A 12,152-nucleotide genomic window follows, 5' to 3' on the forward strand; every position below is an offset into this window, starting at 1 on the left:
AGTTTTTGGAAACTAAAATTAATGATTTTTATTTATTTTTTACAATCGACTAATGAAAGATTTAATGGATTAATTATTTCATCTATTGAAAATAATTATATAATAATACATTTTGAATATAAATAATCTGATAAAGTAATTTTACCCCTAAGATATATCACTACAACAAAAATAGGTTTTAGTGACAGATGAAACTGTCACAAGAAATGCAAAAAACGTCACGAAATATATTTAGTGACGGTTTCTGACCGTCACAACAACTGTCACGTAATGTGCGTCACGGATTACATTTGGTGACAGTTTACTGTACAAGCGTCACTAAAAATATTTTTAGTGACGGTTGGAGATGTGCCGTTTGAAATAACGTTCGAACGTATGATTTTCTGTGATGGTTAGAATCCGTCACAGAATATAACGTTCGAACGTAAAAAGGAGGAGCTGACATCCGAACGAGAAAAGCTAACGTTAGTTGATTATAGTTCGGACGTATAATGTAAACGTTCGAACGTTTATACGTGCGAACGTTACGTTCGAATCTCGAATCCAACGAAAATGAAATAATGTCCGAACGTTTGTATCATGACGTTCGGACGTTAATTCGAATGTTAAGTGAGTAGAGTTCGAACGTAAATAGTACGTTCGGATGTTTGTAACGTTAAACTTTTTTGACATTCGAACGCTTTTTTAAATTGGGTTAAACGTTCGAACGTTTTGTTACTATTTTGTAAGGTTACGTTCGAACGTATTTTCGAACGTTTAATACTGTTGAAACATATTTTTTTTACATTCGAACGTACATATCAGAAATGCTAAACTCATCCACTTAATAAACAAACCAATTGTTTCACATTACAGTACATATTTCACAACCAATATTGTTTGAAACTGTTTTCAAATTAGATGTAAAAAACGTAATACAGAAATAAGATTCATTTCTTTTTCTTTCCTCGCCCAGCACGATTCTGTTGCAATGACATAACACGGTCCATTTGCAGCATCATCTCCCGCTGCACTTGCTCTTGGACCTCACTACGGATTCTTTCCTCATGTTCTCTTTGTTGGTCCTGCAAACGCGTCTCTAAATGAGACTGTCGCTCTAAGAGGGACTCCAACTCTTGCTGTCTAGACCTCATATACTCATTCTCGCGTCGTGCAGCTTCTAAATCTTTGGTAAGATTATTAATTTGTGATGTCGATGAGGTTGAGGAAGATGAACCGGAATGCTTGAAAGATCGTCCCAAACCTCTTGCCATACTAGAGTTGGGCCCAAGCACTTGTGAAAAAATGTCCAAGTCACTAGGAGAGGAATCCCCAGAAGCTGACTGCATCTCCATCATTTTTCCCTGCAGTTTGAGAGATCAAAACACACAATAAGTAACATATTAAAAGAAATACAAATAAAAAATAATTTAATCACATGTTACATAATTTATTCAACAAAAGGAACACCGCTTACATAATTAATTGCAGCTGCAGGATCCATCCACTCACTATGCTCATTAGTGTGAGCAGCAACATAGACATGAATGAGGGAAAAGTTTTCAGGATCATCACGTTTCTAAGAAAATGACATTAGCAATTTGAAAAAGACAATATTAGTACTTATATAAAAGAATAATAAGAAAAAATATGAATTATTACGTTTATTAATTACCATTTTTTCAGCAAGACGATGGAATGATCTTGAACCAGCACGATGGTGAATAGTCAGAGCAGATCTATTATTTGCATTTGTAGAACTTAAGTGCTACAAAAATAATTCTCACCGTTAATTGTAATATATGTACATACATATAATATAAACAACAAATATAAATGTAAATAATTATAGAAAATAATTCTAGAATACCTGATATTCTGGAGAGGCAAAAAGATCACAACACTTTATCCAGTCATCTAATTTCATCTGCTGGAAAGGGGACTGTGCAGCCTCTTCAAACGTCTCAAATTTTTTGAAATGGTCGTGACATCGTCCCTTGTGACGTCGGAATAGTGTAGCCATTAACTCATTCACAGTTCTCAAATCCTCGCTACGACCAAAGTCGAGGTCAAATTCATCCTAATTATAAATTAGGAACGTTAAAAATATAATAAACTAATGTAGGTGAAAAAAATGATATAATAAGTAAACTCACCAGCACACGACTCCGAATGTGTTCCTTAATCTCATTCGGCACATCTCTCCAGGAGCGCACATAAAATGGAGCGTAAGCTCGAATTACTGTGCCAATATAGGAGGAAAGCACTGCTGCACTATCATTCACTCCTCCAGTGGAATTATCAGGAATTGTGATTTTCAATTTACCATGCCTTCGATTTTTCTCAAGTGAGATGCCGCGTGTATAGCCACGACCGCGACGAGCCAATTGTTCATCAACTAATAAATGATAGTATAATTTTGAAGGTTATATATATTATTTATTGAAACAAACATCTTCAAGTATATATAGTATTAACGTAAACATTCCTTACCGGTAGGTGTCGACTGTGCATCGTTCTCTGTAATGTTAACTTCATCTTCGGGAACAGACTCCTCAGGTGGGGAGTCCTCAATGGGTTCAGGACTTGGACTCGGTGGAGGAGGCACATTTCTCCTTTGTCTTTTTGGCGGCATACTTGGAAATGATTATATATAAGAAAAAAATATTATTAGAATAAATTTATATTTATTATAAAATTCTATAATGGCTGTATATGAATAAACTTTTTAGTACTTTTAGTCTTCATCTTCGGATGTATTTTCCATGTTTGTTTCAGAATGTCTCTGTATAACATCTTCGTCATCATCATCAAGCTCTTGTTCGTCATCCTTATCCACTTCCCCCCCGGATTCTTGTTCGTCTTCTTCTTCTGTACTTTTCTCACTTTCTTCAATTGAGTGATAATTTAATGAAGACGAGTCGAGATGGATGAGTGGGACGTCATCTCTACATAAGGGGAGCAACTCGAGTGCACCGAGGTCAACAAATAAGTTAATACCCCCTCCTCCATCTTCCTGGTAGGCCTCTACATTTAGAGTGTCATCTTCATCTCCACTATTATCGTAATCTGCACTCGTTCCTACTTCATATATATTTCGAGGGACAAATTTTTGTATAACTCGCCAAGTTATCTCTCCACTATCTTCATCAGCACTTTTCATTGGATCAATCAAGTAATAGATTTGAGTAGCTTGACAAGCCAGTACGAATGGATCATCTTCGTACCATTTAGATGCAGTATTGACACTCGTAAAATGATTATCCCTATATATTGAATCCCGACCACCGCCTAGATCCCACCAATCACATTTGAAGACATATGTTATAGACCCACCCAGATATTTCAATCCGATAATATCACGAATGACACCATAATAATCAATATCATCTGTTCCATGACTCCCCTAGACCAAGACACCACAGTTTTGAGTTTTTCTATTACGTTCACGGTCCAGAGTATGGAATCTATAACCTCGAACTGTGCATGCAGTGTATTGAAGTGCTCTGTTTGATGGACCACGGGCCAATGCATACAATTCAAAAGAGACTGATTCGGGATCACGAGCACGTTGTTCCAATATCTAACAATTTAAATAATGTCATTTATTAAATATTAGCTAGAGTTAAAACTTTCATCATGTAACATATAGTATAGAGTTTAGTTCATACACGTTGTTCAAACCATCTAGAAAATTCTGACTCGTGTCTTGCCACTATATCCTCGACGCCTTCCATCTTAAGTTTGTCCATGTGCTCACTGTATAGTATATATTATCATATTATTTTACATAACAATAGTTAAAGTTGTATATAATCTTTAGAATTATTTAAACCTTATACAACGACATACCTGAGATAGTGATCAATCTCCTGACAATTATTTAGTACGTACCACCGAACTTTACCCAACTCTGTATCAAGTAAATCGTAACCCGTTTGTGCACCCAAAGGTCGTACATTCTGAGAAAACACTGATAGCTCACGAGAAGGCGGAGCAGCAAGATCAGCATTTCGTTCTTGACGAATAAATCGTGTCTCAACACCACAAAGATATAAAGAGCAAAATGTTAACCATTCATCGTGTATATAGGCCTCTGCTATTGAACCCTCAGCTCTGGCTTTATTCCCAACAGTGCGCTTCAGTCGACCTAAATATCTTTCAACTGGATACATCCAACGGAACTGTACTGGTCCACCCAACATGATCTCCCGAGGTAAATGTATTGCTAAATGGACCATGACATCAAAAAATGACGGTGGAAAGATTTGCTCAAATTTACATAGTATAGTAGCAATGTCTTCTTGCAGTTTCTGCAGCATATCTCGCTTCACTACCCGAGCACACAAATCCTTAAAAAACATACACAGTTCAGTTATGGCAACACGTACAGGAGATGTTAGCTTCCCACGAATTCCCACCGGTAATAACTTCTGTAAAAATACGTGACAGTCATGACTTTTCAATCCACCAATTTTCCAGTCATCATGACTTACGCATCTACTGATATTTGAAGCATAACCATCTGGCAACTTCACACCTTGCAACCATTTGCAGAAGTCCATCCTCTCCTCCCTTGTCATTGTAAAACATGCATGCGGCATGACCACCCTCTCACCATCCACTCGTAAATGCAAATTATGTTTAATTCCCATTCTCTCAAGATCTTTCCTTGTCTTAATCGTATCTTTCGTCTTTTTATTGATGCTCATCAATGTACCCAGTATATTATCACAAATATTCTTCTCAATATGCATTACATCCAAACTATGTCGCAACATGCAGGACGACCAATACGGCAACTCAAAAAAAATACTACGCTTTGTCCAATTCAATTCTGCTACGCCTCGTTTTCTCTTGTTCTTTCCCCGACCTTTGCCAAAATTGTTCGCTGCCACATGTACCAATTGTTCCAGGATCTCTTCCCCAGACAACTCATTTGGTGCAATTCTATCTTCTACGCGTCCATCAAACTTAGCGGATTCTGTTCTCCATGCATGATTAGTTGGTAGATAACGTCGATGACCCATGAAACACAACTTTTGAGAATATTTTAACCACTCACTAGTAGTTTCTTTATTACACGTCGGACACGCTAACTTTCCTTTAGTACTCCAGCCAGAAAGATTCCCATATGCCGGAAAGTCATTTATCGTCCACATTACCGCAGCATGCATCTGAAAAGTTGTTGATGTGGATGCATCATAAGTTCTGACGCCTGCTTCCCATAACTCTTTCAACTCTTCAATCAACGGCTGCAAATATACGTCAATGTCATTCCCAGGTGATCTCGGGCCGGGGATAAGCAAAGTTAACAAAAAGTTGGGCGCCTTCATGCACCTCCATGGTGGAAGATTGTACGGAATCAACACTACAGGCCAAGTGCTATAACTTGTACTCATATTTCCAAAAGGGTTGAATCCATCAGTTGTGAGTCCGAGACGCACGTTCCTTGCTTCTATCCCAAACTCTGGATACTGATTATCGAAAGATTGCCACGCAAGTGAGTCAGCAGGGTGCCTCATAAATCCATCATTTTGAACTCTTTTCTCTTTGTGCCGCTTCATATCGTGAGCTATTTTCTTACACATGTATAATCTTTGCAACCGGGGTTTCAATGGGAAATATCGCAATACTTTAACCGGAACGCTTTTCTTATCCTTCCACCTCGACTCTCCGCATACAGGACATGCTTGTTTCTCCTCGTTCTCATTCCAAAATAAAACACAATCATTCTTGCACGCATGTATGGACTTATACTCAAATCCTAATCCCTTTCTCAACTGTTTCGCTTCATAAAAGTTCTTCGGCAATGCAGATCCTTCGGGAAGTACTTCATTAAATAAGTCTAATACCATGTTAATTGCTTTGGTTGACATTCCACACAATGATTTTATGTGAAGCAACCGCACAATAAACGACATTTTAGAATGTTTTGTACAACCTGGATAAAGCTCATGCTTTGCATCTTCCCACATTTCTGGAAAATTATCTGAATCATTCCGTCGCCCACTTGAGCCATTGTCGTCAACCTCATCCATAAACATCCCAGCTCCAATGTCACTCAACATCTCCTCCATCTTATCTCGCTCATAATCATCATCCACGTTGTGCAAATTTTCCCGCTGACTGAATAAGTCATCCGCTGATTCAGCATACGGCTCACCATGCAGTACCCATCGAGTATAGCCCAAATCCATACCATTCACAAATATATGACTTTCAGCTTCATCCAATCCGATCGCACACAAATTTTTACAACCTCGACATGGACACTTAATGTAACCACGACTATCAGCAGACGCCTTTGCAAAATCAATGAAAGCCCTTACTCCACGCGCATAGGGTATGTAATCTTTTCCAAGTCTATCGCGTAGACGCATCCAACTTTTATCCATTTCTAAAAACATCTAATTTTTTAGTAATTAAGGTAAAGTTAAATACACATGCATGTCATGATACATCATGTTCAAAGTACTCTTTCTCAAGGTAGTTGGTCCTATCCCATTCGAGATTATATTCTCCATATTGCACAATTCCCGTCACTCTACTACTTTGAATGTTAGTAAAAATTTCGGCAGCACTTCCCCATAGTTCTCCAAGTATACATGTTCACATATAGGGATTATGACCCTAAGAACAGTATACCCAAAGAACAAATGAGGAAGACACCAAAATTTCATACTAAACGTTCAAAGTATGAATAACGTTTATGTGCAATACAGATAATATAATCTCAAACTGTCCACACTGGACAATTCAGGAATTAATGTACACCTAAATGTACACTAATTCCCAAACGGGTCTAAGGTTATTTATGCAATGTTATACAATATCTAACAAAAAAGTCAACAATAAATTAGCGCACATTGTTTGAATTATACCGATGTACTAATAATATTTATATTATTAATGATTGATAACACTTAGAAATTATTTGTAGACTTATATAATTCCTTATTTATTATATTATATGTCATTTATCAGCTATATAATATATAACACTACTATAAAATATCTTATAATTACAAATATAACTTACTAATAACACTTATTATATAATTATTACTATTATTGCCAAAATTATTATTGATAACACTTAAACAATATCAGTTATTATATAATTATTACTATTATTGCCAAAATTATTATAATTATTATAATAAAATATAGTTATTAAATAAGTAACTATTATTATAATTACTTATCTATTTCTTATTAATCATTTTTTTATACTATACATTACATGATAATTATTATTATGGATTAATACTAATATACTCTATACTATATATTATTAGATAAAATATTTAGGATTATTGAGCTATTAGATAAATAAGTATTATTATTTTATAATACTTATTTATATTATAATTTTAGTAATACGATTTTTTAATATAGTTACTAAATAGTTATGCCTTATAATTGATACTTAGGGTCATGTGATAATTTATGATATTAGTTATTTAACTAATTATATATATAATAGTTATAATTGTAATATTATAATTTATAATTATGATCATCCAATAAATTATATACCAAAATTGTTATTCTTACACAAATAATATAACAATTTATTTATTAAATAAATTGTTATATATATTCTTTTATAACAACAAATTACTAAAATAGACACATAAACTAACAAATAATTATTATTCAAAAACATACACTATACTAAAACATTATCACATTAAGAATAAACATATTCAATAACAATAATTTTTCTTTTTAATTCATCCAAACAACACAAACTTAATCACAACTTATATCCACAATAAAATATAACAATAGAGTTTAGTATATATACCTTGTGCTTTAAATAAATTCTTCTTCAAAAATCACAACTTCTCAACAATTCACAACAAATGATCCTTCAAAAAATACACAATACTAGTTAGTTAAATATATATGAAATAAAACATTGATAATTATCATGTATATTACAAATAAAAAATGAGAAAAACCATTTACCTTAATGCTTAAAAAAATACCTTTGCAAACATATACTCACTATAACCCTCCACTTCTTCTCTTCCTCTCCCTAAAACTCTCTCTCTCCCCACTGCTTTCCACTTCCTTTAGCATTCCGTCTCTCTAAAACTCTCTCTGTCTCTCACTCTAACACGCACGGAGGAAAGCAGAAATGAATCTGCTTTCCCGTGCGTGAAAGTTTTATTTTCTGCTTGTTATGCAATTAACGTTCGGACGTTCATTAATGAACGTTCGAACGTTTCATTTTACGTGCGAACGTTTATTCATTAACGTTCGAACGTAAAATTATCCCGCCCAATAATTATACAGTACGTTCGCACGTATGTACGTCCATCCAACGTATTCGTCAGTAACGTTCGAACGTTAAAATAGTACGTTAGAACGTACTGTGCAAATTTGGTTTAAGCGGGAAATTTTCCTCCGAATTTATTATAACGTCCGAACGTCAGAATTTAAGTTCGAACGTTAATATTATTATTTACATATTATATATTTAGTATATTCCTCATAATATACTTATATATTAAATTATAAATTATACAATATTAATTAATATATAATTTGTACCAATTATATAATATATAACATAAATATTATATAAGAATGTACTATATATATATTATTACTTTATATAAATATAATATATATAAAATATATATTATATTATAACTATAATATATAATATACTTATTATATATTATAGTTATAACAAGTATATTATAATATATTATATTGGAAAAATTGTATATTATCCTAGTATAGTATACTTTAATATAGTATATCTAATAACTATATTAAAGTAATATAGTTATATACTAATGTAGTATAAATATTATATAATATATTATCTATATTATAGTCTATAATATAGTATAAGTATTATATACTATATTATCTATATTATAGTCTATAATATAGTATAAGTATTATATAGTATGTTATCTATATATAATAACTATATAATATCGTATAATATATTATATAGTAAATATATTATAGATATAATATAGTACTAGTACTATGTTATATATACTACTTGTATATAATATAGTATATATACTACAAATATAGTGTAATACTTAGTATACTATACATGTACTTTATATGTATATACTATATATATATTATAGACTATATAATTACTATATAATATACTATAGTTATTATATAGATACTATAGTATATACACTATAGTATTGGATATATAAATAACTATATAATACTACTATATAATATATACTATATATATTAACATTATAAAGTGCTATATAATATATACTATATAATAACGGTTTCAATAATACGTATATAACACTATATACGTATTAAAACTACATACACTATAACACTATATAGTATACACTATATAGAACATAAGTGTAATATACTATATACTATATAGTATAACACTATATAGTATATAATATACGTATATTATACGTATATAATATTATACATTATATAATATATAATATTATATATTATATATCATATTATATAGTAATATATAGGTAATATAATATATATTACATTATATATATTATATAATATATATAATATAATATATAGTGTAACAACGTTCGAATGTTATAACCAAAACGTCCGGACGTTTCGATTGACGTCCGAACATAATAGATTTACGTTCGCATGTTAACAAAACATCCGAACGTAAAAGTATCACATTCGCACGTATGATTTTAAGTCCGAACGTGATATACATAACGTTCGCATGTGGAGTTAACGTTCGAACGTTAATTAATTAACGTTCGGACGTTAACTGTATATAAGGCCAGGCACGACGGTTTCCAGGCCATAACTTGTACGAAACCGGTCCGGAAACTCAAACTCTCTCATCCTCTCCGCCACGCACGCCGCCGCAACCGTCGCCATCCGCCACCGCAACCGTCACTAAAAGGTAATGTGCCCTCTCCCTCTTCTATTTCCTTACTTTTAATCGGTGGGTTTCAAAAATTCGAAACCCACCGTAGCCCGGTTATAAAACTTGCATTTCCGGCCACCATTCGCAGTAAAATGATAGAATAGGACTGTAGAAACATTTCCCATCTTTTGAAATTCATATTTTGGTTGTTTGTGGCTTCGAAACATGCGTTTCGAAGCTTTCGGTAATGGCTGAGTCGACTCAGCGATTCCGTGTCGTAACGTTCGGACGTCACGACACAACGTCCGAACGTGTGACCTTTTGTATTCAATACATTCGCACGTTATATTGTTACGTGCGAACGTATTAGTTTTACGTGCGAACGTTTTTATCCAACGCTTTAACGTAACGTTGGATAAAACGTTCGAACGTAATCCATTGGTCTTCTTCGGCTAGTAAGAACGTCCTAACGTATGACGATTCAAATTCATTACGTCCGAACGTTTAGGTAATACGTTCGGACGTAATGAACTTATTCGCACGTTTTTATCGAACGTTTGAATGAAACGTTCGATAAAAACGTCCGAACGTTTCATCTTTGTATATTCGGACGTATTTTAACGTGCGAACGTACATTGTATTAACGTTCGAACGTTTACAATATAAAATTTTTTTATATTGTTTCTTTTAGGTATTATTATTTTATATATTGAAAAAGTGAGTTTCTTTAAAAGTTTTACTCGCAAAATTATGTAAATTTATAAGGATGATATTTTAATTTTTAGTATAATCCATATATGTCATAATACGTATGTATCTGTGATTATAATCATTTTTTTAAAATGTTATAACTTATATATATTTTTTTATTTTCAGGATATGGCTCAGTATATGACGACAAGGAAGCGAGGGAGGGATGGAGGCAATCCGGACATCGCTCGACTGGGGGCACGAACTGTTATGGGGGAACGAGAAATCCTCATTAATGAGTTTGATGAGCTCAGCTGGGAGCGAAAGACGCTGAGAGACGTCTTCGTCACCAGAGGCTGGGGCCCCATATGCACATTGAGGGGAAAGATTTACCCCACAATGGTTCGAGAGTTTTACATTGGGATGGCCACCATGCCTAACGATGCATCATCCCATACTCTCAGTGTACGCGATGTACAGTTTCAGTTCTCGGCGGATGTTCTCGCCGACTTGCTCCAGATTCCGCGTATGCTACCTGAGTCGACAGCTGCTCAGGCTGATGACATAGCAGCTGCATTTTCCCCGGGCATATTCGAGGCAGATCCAGCTGCTTCTGCTTCATCTTCGGGCCCTGTTGAGTTTATGCCCAGTCATGAAGAAGATCGACCCGAGGGCGATCCTATTGCTGCTGAGGTTGGTGACGATGAGCGGGACCAGGATTTCTACATCCTCACTAGCACGGACCGCACAAAGCTCGATAGGCCGAACTCCTTCAGCCAGAATCAGCTGCTGCCTTTCTTTCGCATGTTGCACATTTTTGTTGCAACAAATGTAGACCCGGTGGCACATAAGAGCACATTCAGTCGGGCTCGTGCACAGTTCCTGATTGGCTTGGCACGTGGTGAGTCCATTGACTTGCCCCTTGTTATATTTGAGCGGATCCGTTACGAGGCCAGCATCGTTACCACGGATAATCTCCCGTACGGAGTCATCATCAGCCGCTTATTACTAGCCCGGGGAGTGCCACTCCAGGCGGAGGAGATGGTGATAAACCAGATGAGCCCTATCGACATAACCACACACCGCCGGAGCATTGGACAGGGGAGAGGCTCAGCTCGGCGTCAGTCTGGTCCTACGCCAGATCTTGTTCCTCCGACTGAGTCTGGGGCCGATGTTGCTCGCCCGTCGGCGAGTACTAGTCAGCAGCCGGGAGTTACATCTCCTGGGAATGTGCGACCTGCTTGGGTTGATACAATGATGACAGATATGAAGGCGCATATAGACCGACAGATCGATAGACAGATTGCACATATAGATCAGGTTGTCGCACATCTTGCACATCATGTAGATGTGCTAAACAATAAGGTTGAGACATTGACTGAGGAGTTTCGATCTTTTGTAAACCAGCAGTTCTGAAAGTGATTTGTAAAAATTTATCATTCGAACGTTTTTTATTTTCGACATATGTAATGGACACAAATATTTAATGTATGTATTGTGTAGCTTAATTTCTACTCTTAATTTTTTTTTAATATAACGTTACTCAACCTTACTATTAAAAAAAATATATATTATGGTTAATTTATGTAATTTTACATATAACGTT

Source organism: Carya illinoinensis, chromosome 8 (assembly GCF_018687715.1).
Source record: "Carya illinoinensis cultivar Pawnee chromosome 8, C.illinoinensisPawnee_v1, whole genome shotgun sequence".
NCBI classification, from domain to species: domain Eukaryota; kingdom Viridiplantae; phylum Streptophyta; class Magnoliopsida; order Fagales; family Juglandaceae; genus Carya; species Carya illinoinensis.